Below are 11,425 nucleotides of genomic sequence, written 5' to 3' on the forward strand. Positions count from 1 at the left end.
CCAAAACAAATGATCACTCCGTGGTCATTCAATTCATTAAATCCGATATCTTTGCTCGTTTTGGTATGCCAAGGTCTATAATAAGTGATGGAGGAAACCATTTTTGCAATCAATTCCTAAGGCATTTATTTCTTAAATACTCCGTCACTAATAAGGTAGCTACTCCCCTACCATCCTCAAACAAGCGGGCAAGTTGAAGTGTCTAATCGGGAAATTAAGCATATTCTTGAGAAAACGATTAACACCACCCGGAAAGATTGGTCAATGAAGCTAAATGATGCTTTGTGGGCTTATCGGATGGCATATAAGACTCCCATTGCCATGTCTCCTTATAGGCTTGTATATGGAAAGCCTTGCCATCTTCCGGTTGAGTTAGAACATAAAGCTTTGTGGGCGGTTGAAAAGCTCAATTTTGACCTTGATAAAACTGGAGAGAATAGGCTACTTCAATTGAGTGAGTTAGAAGAATTGAGACATAATGCTTATGATAATACCAAACTTTACAAAGAAAGAACCAAAGCCTTTCATGATAAGCATATTGTGAAAAAATCTTTGGAACCCGGTCAAAAAGCTTGGCTTTTCAACTCTAGACTGAAACTCTTTCCTGGGAAATTGAGAACCAAATGGGAGGGTCTTTATGAAATCATCTCTGTTGCACCTCATGGGGCGGTTGAAATCAAAAATTTGAAGAAGGGAAATATTTTTAAGGTTAATGGATAGAGGTTGAAACCTTACATCGAGGGTCAAGTCTTTCAAAGACATTTGGAAGCTGTACATCTAGTTGACCCGGTGTATGAAAACATAGAAAATTGCATTAACAAGGGACCAAAAGGTTCTTTTGAACTTAATCCAACAAGTTCTTCAAAGAACCATTTGTTAGGTGAGCTCAAAGCATCTACCACCCCAATAAGGAGGGGATGCATAACAAGATCTTTGATCCGGGTTAAAAGAGCCCAACGTCTTGCTAGAGACGTTAAAGACTAGCAAAACATTTCGTAGGGTGTCGAAACCCTATTCCTCCCTCATTTCTATCTTACATTTCATTTCTTGCAAAGTCTAGATATTGGCTTTGGGTTCATATGCATTGCTAGGAACTGTGATTAGGATTGCATGAAATTTTGTGTTGTGATTGAGCATTCTGCATAAGTTCGATCGATCTCAAAAAAGAGTTTGATCGATCGAACTTCCACCTGCATCCAACACTTAGAAAATTTTTTGACCTGCATCCATTTGTATCCAAATCACCTCTCTATCCCATCGTTCGAACTTATTCTCAGATCAATCAAAAGACCTTAGATCGATCCAACTTCAAAGTTTGATCGATCTTGTGCTCCAACACTTAGAAAAATTTTGAGTCTGTATCAACCTGCATATTTTAGCTCTCTGTCTCATCGATCGAAAACATTTCAAGATCGATCTGAAGTTCTTCGATCGATCCAACTTCAAAGTTCGATCGATCTGCAAGTTCTAACACTTAACCAAATTTTTGAACCAAAAACCTGCATATTTTTGCTCTCTATCTGATCGATCAAACATTTTGTTCAGATCGATCTCAGTTCTTCATCTCACCATCTTTGACTTTGTTTGACTTTTTAATTTTAAAAATCCAAAAATATTTTTATTCTATTTCAAAAATCCCAAAAAGGATTTTATTTTATTGGAAAAAAAAAAATTCAAAAATTCTAAAAATACTTTCACGAGAAATCATCAAAGTTCGATCGATTTGAAATCTCAGTTTGATCGATCGAACTAATCGGGAAAAGTCTTTAAAAAATAGAACCTGAGGGTTTAACGATCGATTCATTAGATCGATCCAACCCTTTTCCAAACCCTCAATCCTTCATTCCTATCGCCACTATGTACCCATCTTCATCATCATCTCCGGCGAATCTCCTGCAAGATCCAGTGAGCTTCGACTCTCTCTCTCTCTCTTCCCTCTCCTCTCGGATCTGAGTTTGCATCACCCCCTTTCGCATCTCATTTTCTCTCCTCGATTTTGGGTAAGATCCGAACCCCATCTTTGATTTCAAGCTTCAAGTTGTTAAATACATGTTTTAAATGTTGAATCCATGATATATTGATGATGAAATCCATCATTGATGAAGCTTGAAGCATTGTGTTTATATATGTATATATGTGTATATATGTTGTGTATATATTTGTGTGTTTTGGTTCGCTTTGTGGGAGTATGGGCTTTGTAAAGTGAGTAGGATTAATTGAATGATGTGTTGATGGGCCCACGACAATGTTCGTGTGGCCCCCGTGCTTCCAAAGTCACAGATCTGTGACCTTTCAGTTTTCATCTTCGCACAGTTCGATCGATCGAACTTCTATCTCAGATCGATCTTGAGAGATCGATCGAACTCAGTTTTTTAAATCGATCAAAGTTTTGAGATCGATCTCACATTTTTTGTGATCGATCAAACTTCACAGATCTCATACACACACTTCATTCATCATGTATTATGTTCATGCTATCTCATATATGCCCAATGCCTGTGACATTACACATTGGATGCATTTCATACTTACATTGTTTAGCATGCTTCATATCCTGTCACTTGCATAGATTCATGTCATCTATCTGTTTTGCCTATCTTATTTGACATGCATGACTCTATTTTGTGCCTTCAATTCTTTATTCTAGCACTAACTCCTATTGCAAGTTTCACTTTCCTTTTTGTAGGACATAACTAAACAAAAGTATGTTCGGACACAAGAGCATGTAGAATCCTCCTAAGCTCAGATTGCCCATTCTTCTACTCCACCTGCATCTGAGGCTCTTGATCAAATAGCTAGACTTGAAGCACAAATGCAGGTTTTGGAGGATACCCTGCTTGCCATTAAAGCTGACATTGTTTCCTTCCGTACAGAGATTATGGCTGCACTTGCTGACCTATTCAAGGAAATCCGCGGAGATCGCCCTACTAGTCCTACATCCTCTACCCGAGACTCCCTGTCTCTCTATCTTTTTATGCTCTATATCTATGTTGCTAGTCTGCTACATTATTATATTTGCAGCCGGTCTGTCGGTTTTGATCTTCTGATGTTTCCAGTACTCTATTTTATTTATATATGCTTTTATTATGGATGTCATGTGTTATATTCTTATATCTGTATGCTTGACTCCATCAGGTACATCACAGTAACTATAGTGAGAGAGAATGCTACACAATTTTCAGGACCACCCTTATACCACTCTCACTGCTTTATTTCATTTACACTTACATGTCCACTATGCACTGATTATCCCTTTTTGTTGTCTGATGAGTTTATCTGAGTGCCAAATTTCAGGACCATAGTTAATCCCAAGTTTGGGGGGGCTATGCCACCCACTTTGGATACTTCAGTCCCAGCCATTCTTTACCTTAATTGCATCGGTATACTCTTTCCTTTTGTTCTCTTTGCACATTGAGGACATTGTGCCGTTTAAGTTTGGGGGTAATGGTGTACTTTACAGTGTTTGCTTTTAAATTCAAAATTTGAGCATGACTTGTGTATTTGAGAGATTTTCTATAATTGGTCCATATCTAGCTATGATTTTGATCTTTTGAGGACTATATTGCTTAAAATTTAAAAATTGACTAACTTGAGAGTCCAATATTCCTTGTATGCCTTATGGATGCCATTTAAGAGTAAATTTTTCGAAAGATTGATATCTTGCTTACATTTGTGGTCCACATCATCTTGATTTTGTGATTATTTTGAGATTCACTTTAGAATTCTACACTAGCACCAGCGCACACTAGCATTCACTTGTGGGGTACATGCTTTGTAAAAAAGCAAAAGCAAAAGCACTAAAAAGGGAGAACTTCTCCCAAAAGGTGAGAAATGGGAAATGATTAGATGGAGGTTATCTTGATTTGTAGCCTAGTTGATTTGAGCTTGTAAGTCCGTAGGGGTGTTTGAATGCCTAATGCCTTAAAGCCGTTTGGTTTGGGAGTCATTGACCTAATGCTCGACCTCATGAATCACTAGAAACCTTAATAGATTAACACATTGCACGATGCTTCCATCGAGTGAAAAGAATCGAGTGAAAAGAATAAGCGCACCTGGATGAATGAAGCTTTAATAAAAGGTCCACTTTTTGTCTTGATGATCGGTACTAGATTTGTGTGCTAGTTTGAGGGTAAGGATGTGATTAATTCTTTAGTTTGCTAAGATAGCAACATATTTGATGCCGGCCCACTCAAAAAGGATTTTAGAGTTGTTTTGATTTGCATGATCATTTTCTTGATATGTGGAGCACTATATTTGCTTGCTTGATGTTGAGATTTTAGGAGATTACTTAGAAATATTTGAAAAATTGCTTACTTGAGGTAGTTTTCTCCTAATACTTGTTTGCAATATTGGTGCCTCTTTTGAAATAATGAGCTTAATGTTTGTGGGTATCATTTCTGGAAACCCTCACGAGACTTCACTCATCCACTAGGGGTAACCTAGGGGTTTAAAAGGCTTGTTGCATATGCTAAGTGCAATCGTGTTCCCTACAAAAGTGGCGCTATCCATTTATTGTTTTCTAGTTCATAGTTGTTTAGTTATTCATTTCATTCCTTTACTTTCTAGTTCATTGCTAGGGACTTGCAATATTTAAGTTTAGGGGTGTGATGAGTGCTGAAAAGTGCATATTTAAACCCTTAAGCTTAGGCATTCTAGTACCTTTATCTATCTTACTTTACTGTTTTAGATTGATTTCGTATTATTTCCATTTTCAGGCACTTATCCCGAAAATAAGCTAACTCAGCCAAATAAGAGCAGAAATGAAGCAATTCTAGGATAAATCAAAGAAAGAAGCCAAGTGGAAGTAAAATGAAGAAAAAGGTGGAAATCAACATCTTCGATCGATCTCAGATCAAAGTTCGATCGATCCAACATGATCGATCTTAGCACTTCAAGATGGATCAGAGCCATGATGACATTTTCAGAGATCTCAAAAGTTCGATCAATCCAACATCATTCTTCGACTAATCGAACTACCTTGTACTTATCCAAATGATTGATCTTATCTAGTTGTACCACCCTACCAACCACTTTTGTCCTTTTCCCAAAAATATCTTTAAAATATCTCAGATTTGTCTTTGTCCAAAAAGTGCCGCCATTGACGATCGATCCAACTTCAGTTCGATAGATCTCAGCCATGTTCAATCGATCCAAGTCCGAGGGTCGATTGATCGAACTTCCTCCAGTGCGAAAAAGTTAAATCTCCAGCTCACAAAAAGTTTTCCTTTATCCAATCATTGGGGTAATATTTTGTGCACGACCTTAGCTCATTTTATGTGTCATTTTGACCTACCTATATTAGGATAAGGATTACTTTTTACATCATATCACATCATATCATCTCATACCTTGCAAGAACTCTTGGAGAGCAAGCTTAGAGGAGGAGGAGGCTAGAGACACCATTGGAGAGTCTTCATCAACCAAGGAGCAAATCTCTACCATGGAGTTAGCCCTTGAGGCTTGGAGAAGTACTACCATGAGTTGCTAGACATCCTCTTGGGGCTAGAGTTAGCCCCAAGCATGCTTTTTACATCTTGATTTTGTGTATTATTGAGGGATTAGTGTTGTAATACATGTTTTGGCACTTTTATATATATAGATCTTGTTTAGTCAATGATTTTTGTGGTTTAATGCTTCCAATTGATCATTTCATTCTATCCATATGTCTATGTATGCTAGTATAGATGTTCATATGTTTGTCTCCATTTCTTGTGTTATTGATGCATGTCTATGTGCATTAATGCCATAGATCTAGAGATTGTCAAAACATTGTGCTTAATGGAATGCTCTTATAATTTTCTAGATGGTTCATGCTCATTTCTTGATGGATTGTGCCTCTCCCTTAGCTTAATTAGTTTAATTTCATGTTATTAGCTTAATTGTAGTGTAGTGGTAGCATAGTTGTTAGATGGGAGGACAATTCATGCATGTTGTTTGATGTTCCATACTTTTGAATGCAAGTAGCATATATCTCTAACCTTGTGGTGTATTTGGCTTGTGAGCTTAATGAAAGGATTAATGACTTGCTAGATATATTGTGTTTTTCACATGCTATTTAGATAATATATTCTTAATTGTTAGATATATTGTGCTTTTCACATGTTGATTAGACAATGTATGCTTAATTGGTCACCCTTGCTAATTGAATCAACCAAACAAACACACACATCAATATTGCAATACACATTTCCCTCATTAGTCATTTGTTAAGGGTGTAGAAAAGCATTGTTTGGTGGTGACCTCTAAACCCCAGGACTTCTCTCTCTCTTACTTATTCTTTATTGCATTCAATTATTTAGTTTAATTTGCTCTCTCGTTTAATCAACCAACCAATCATTTTTTTGATCACTCGACCTACTAACCCTAATTGTGATTCCACAACCAAATTCGACTCCAATCCCTTGGGATGATTCCTACTCACCCTAACTATATTTTTAGTGAAGGTAATAGTGGCTTCTATAAATGTAAAACTTGGCCCTCGCCTTAATGCACACTCTTAGGCTTATGGTTGGACGACGACCATCACAGAACTGAAAAGTGCAGGCATTTTCAACCAAAATCCCCAATAATGTGTATGAACCCAGAATATATCTAGACGACGTAAGAAATGAAAGGTAAAATAGAAATGAGGGAGGAATAGGGTTGCAAACCTTAAGAAGCTTTGCTAGTCTTTAACGTCTCTAGCAAGACGTTGGGCTCTTTCAGCCCGGATCAAATATCTTGTTATGCAGCCCCTCCTTGGCCGAGTGAAAAACAATTTGAACCCCATCCAACAAATGGTTCTTTAAGGAACTTGTTAGATTTGATTCAAAAGACATTGATGGTCCTTGGTCTATACAACTCTTGGGCTTCCATAGCCTTTCAAACTTTGCTTTTGAAGCAACAATTCTTGAATTCAAGTTTGAAGATGAACTCTTAAAACTTCCATTTCTAAGCAAAGACTCAATTTTATCAAGTTCATTTTCAAGACACCTTTCTACAACAGACACTTCTTCATGCTTGTCTATTGAATTCGGGGTTAGATTAAAGATGTTCAACTTCACCTCCATGTGGCCAAATGAGATTTTCATTATCCCCGTCCTACAATTTATGTTGGTATTCACAGTTGCCAAAAAGGGACCGCCAAGGATAACGGGAATTTGGCTTTTGGGATTCGGAACCGGTTCTGTGTCTATGACGACAAAATCAATGGGGAAGAAGAACGTATCAATCTTAATCAAAACATCCTCTATGATACCCCGGGGCTTTTTGATAGATCGATCGGCAAGTTATAAAACTACCGACGTCGGTTTCAAGTCTCTTAAGCCCAATTTGACATATACCGAATATGGAAGAAGGTTGACACTTACTCCTATGTCTAGAAGAGCCCGATTAATGACATGGTCACCAATGATGCAAGAAGTAGTAGGTGAACCAGTGTCCTTAAACTTTAGGAGAGTGTTATGTTACAAAATAGAGCTCACTTGTTCGGTCAAGACCACTTTCCTTGGTGCTTGGCTTTTATTCTTCCTCTTTTGGGTGCAAAGATCTTTCAAAATTTTGGCATAAGCCGGAATTTGCTTAATTGCATCCAAAAGTGGAAGATTAATCTTTATTTGCCTAAACATTTCAATGATTTCATTGGTCTTGGTCTTTTGTTTGTCAAGAGAAATGGATCCTTTCAAGGCATCGGGAAATGAAGCTTTTTCAAAAAAATTCTTTGAAGAATCTTCAACACAAGAATTTTTTAAACTATCATAAGAGTTTTTCAAATCATCTTTCAAAACTTTGTTCAAACGATTTTCCAATACTTTTTCCATAAAGGGGTCATGCACATGTAATAAAGGAGGAATAGGATGTGAAACGGGACGGGTGTTAACTTTTGGTTGCACCGGTTCACTCTTTTCATTGTACATACTCACTTGGTTGTCCACAATTCTCCCACTTCTCAAGGTTGTCACCGTATTAACATGTTCGATTGTGTGACCTTCCGATGAGGAATGAGTCTCCATAACACATTGTTGCTTTGGTGGTGCATTCAACAACATCTTTCCTTTCTCTCTAGCATTTAAGGTACTAGCTATTTGTCCGACTTGGGTTTCTAGCTTTGCAATGGATTGAGAATGGGAATGAAGCAATTGAGTATTCGCCTCTAGAGTGCCTAAAGTAGTCAACACTTTTTCCTCAAAAGTGGGACTCCTAGAATTTCCTTGAGAATATGATGATTGGTTAGGAAAATGAGAATTAGAAAATTGATTTCCATGTGATGATTGAAAAGAAGATCTAAAACCTTGGGAACCTTGGCTTTGCATTGGAGGTGGAACATACTTGTTTTGAAAACCACATTGGGGAGGGTTTGAGCCTTCCCCTTGGCTTTTCCAAGAAAAGTTTGGATGGTTCCTCCAACTTGAATTGTAATGAGTGCCATAGGGATTATTCCCTTGGTTGACAAATGTAGCATTGACTTGCTCGTGGTTTTCACTTGGCACATGTCTATGGGGACAATTGGAAGTAGAATGTAAAACACTTGAACAAGTCATGCAAGATTCATTAAATGCACGATGATAAATATGATTAGGGGAGGAAGACATTTGATTCACCGAAGTTTGGTTAATAAAAAATTAATCAAACCTTTAAGGTAAGGATTTCATCTCGGCGGCTATGTCATTGGAGTTGTCAACTTGATATAAGCTAACATTCTTCCTTCCACCTAGATTTCTACCATTTTTAGAGAATAAAGGTCTATGCATTGAATTCTCACTCATACTTTCATACAATTGCCACACATCATCCTCATGCTTATCATGGTAAGAACCACCCATAGATATATCAACCATACCCTTGTGACTATTCGGTAAACTTTCAAAGAAATATTGAACTAGTTGCCACTTAGGTATGTCATGATGTGGGCACTTCCTAAGCAAATCATTAAATCTTTTCCATGCCTCATGAAACATTTCTCCATCCCCTTGAGAAAATTCATGAATGAAAGTCCTCATGGCATTGGTCTTAGAAACCGGATAGCACTTCTTCAAGAACTCTTGTTTCATTTTTGTCCAAGAAGTTATCGAAAAAGGCCTAAGATTGTTAAACCAATATTTTGCCTTGTTTTTAAGGGTAAAATGAAAAAGTTTAAGTCTTAAAACCTCTTCCGGCATGTCCGTATATTTCAGGGTGGAACACACTTCAAGAAACTCATCCAAATGCTTGTAAGGTTCTTCACTTGGAAGTCCATGATAGTTAGAAAGCATTTGGATGGTTTGTGGTTTAATCTCATAGTGATGTGCACTAAATAAGGGCAATTGAATGCAAATGGGTGCATTATATTCATTAGGCACATAATGGTCTCTTAAAGCAATGGGAGGATTCACAATTGGTGGTGCTACTCGAACACCTTGATTGTCTTGAATTATGGGAGGTTGCGGAGCAAACATTAGCCAAGGCATTCCCAATGGAACTTGGCCTTGTTGTTGTGGGTGAATGAATGGTCTAGGCATGCCTAATGGTACTTGAATGTTTTCATGATGCACATTAAGGTAGAGGATGCCTTGTTGGTCTATGTGACCAAGGTCCTCCACATGGTCGTCATTCAATTCCTCTATTGGTGAAATGGAGTGATAAGAACTACCTCTTCCCCTAGGATTATGAACAACCAATTCAAGGTGCAAATTAGGAGGAACAAGAGTAGGATTCAATGACCTACGACCATGCATACACAGGCCAAACAAATAGCAAGAAAATAACAATCACTTCGCCCCCATAACAAGTCAATTAACAAACATTCTCCACATACATTGACCCTATACTCCCATGTTTGAACAATATGCAAAGAAAATTAAATTGCCTCCACGCGGGCTCACGATTTACGCAGGACGATGATCTAACTAGAGATTAAGTTAGAAAGATCTCACAAAGGGTCCTTAAGCAACTTCAATTAAACTTTCAAGTTTCAAGCCTTACTATGCTTTGCAATTTTTTTAGATTTTAGCTCCTTTTTGTGCTTTTGCTTAGCTTCACTTGGCTTCTTTACTTTTAATTCTTCTTTTCTCAACTTCCTTTGCTCAATCCATCTAGCCAAGTAAGAACAAACACAATAAATAACTAAAAATAAAGTAAAGTAAAGACACGATCAAAAGAGTACTAATTCCTAATTGTTTCCAAAACACGGCGTTGTTACTTCTATCCCCGGCAATGGTGCCAAAAACTTGGCATGAGTTGTGGGTGTACAACCAAATTTATACAAAATTGTGTGGCCAAGTTTTAAATTTATAAATGCCACTACTACCTCTAACTAAAAATATAGCTAGGGTAAGTAGGGATCATCCCAAGAGATTGTGGGTGCACTACCAATGGAAACAATATATAGGTTAGTAGGTCGAGTGATCAAAAGTGGATTATTTGGTTGATTAGACTACAAACTAAACTAAACAAGTTCAATGTAAAATAAGCAATTTAAATGAAATTTAGAGAAAACAAGAGAGTGAGGTCTTGGTGTCTAGAGGTCACCACTAAACATCACCATTCTAGACATTCAATGTATAATTAATAAGGGTAAACATGTATTGCAATTTGAGAGTGTGTGATTGATTGTTTCAGCAAGCATGGATGACCAATTAAGCATATATTGTCTAAGCAACCTAGTAAATAGCACAATACATCAAACTAAGCCATTAATCCTTCCTTTAAGCTCACAATCCAAACACATCACATGGTTAGAGAATAATACTACTTGCATTTATAAACATAGAACATCAAACAACAAGCATGGATTGTCCTCCTATCTAACAACTAAGGTAACTACACTACAACTAAGCTAAGGGCATAAAAATTCAACTAAATAAACTAAGGGAGAGGCACAATCTATCAAGACATGAGTATGAACCATCAAATAAACCATAATAGTATTCTTTTAAGCACTATGCCTTGACAATCTCTAGATCCATAGCATCAACACACATAGACATACATCAATAACACAAAAACTAGAGATAAACACATGAACATCTATTCTAACATACATAAACATATGGATAGAATGAAATGATCAATTAGAAGTATTAAACCACACAAATCATTGAATAAACAAGATTCATATATAAAATAAGTGTCAAGACAAGATTACAATACAAGTCCCCTCAAAATACAAAGCATTAGAGACTAAAAGGCATGCTTAGGGCTAACTCTAGCCCCAAGAAGATGTTTAGCCACTCATTGAAGTAGTCATCCAACCCTCAAGGGCTATCTCCATGGTAGGAATAACCTCCTTTTAGATGGAAACCCTAGAAGAATGGAAGAACTCCCAAAAATGTGTCTCTAGCCTCCCCTCCTCTCTTTTCTTCCTCTCTAAGAATGTTTCTAAGTATATCTCTAAGTATTATAAAATCCTTTATAAAAATGGCTTAAAATCCTTATATAGGTAGGTTAAGTGTCACACCCAATGGTTTGG

General features: G+C 37.2%; 1 pseudogene; it reads left to right on the forward strand.

Moving 5' to 3' along the window:
• Window positions 1-8,874: 8,874 nt before the first annotated feature.
• On the forward strand, window positions 8,875-8,972 carry LOC132315286 (small nucleolar RNA R71; annotated as a pseudogene).
• Window positions 8,973-11,425: the final 2,453 nt, after the last annotated feature.

The sequence above is a fragment of the Cornus florida genome, unplaced genomic scaffold (assembly GCF_030987335.1).
Source record: "Cornus florida cultivar Cherokee Brave unplaced genomic scaffold, ASM3098733v1 CherokeeBrave_3.0.0_Hap2_Chr06, whole genome shotgun sequence".
NCBI lineage: Eukaryota > Viridiplantae > Streptophyta > Magnoliopsida > Cornales > Cornaceae > Cornus > Cornus florida.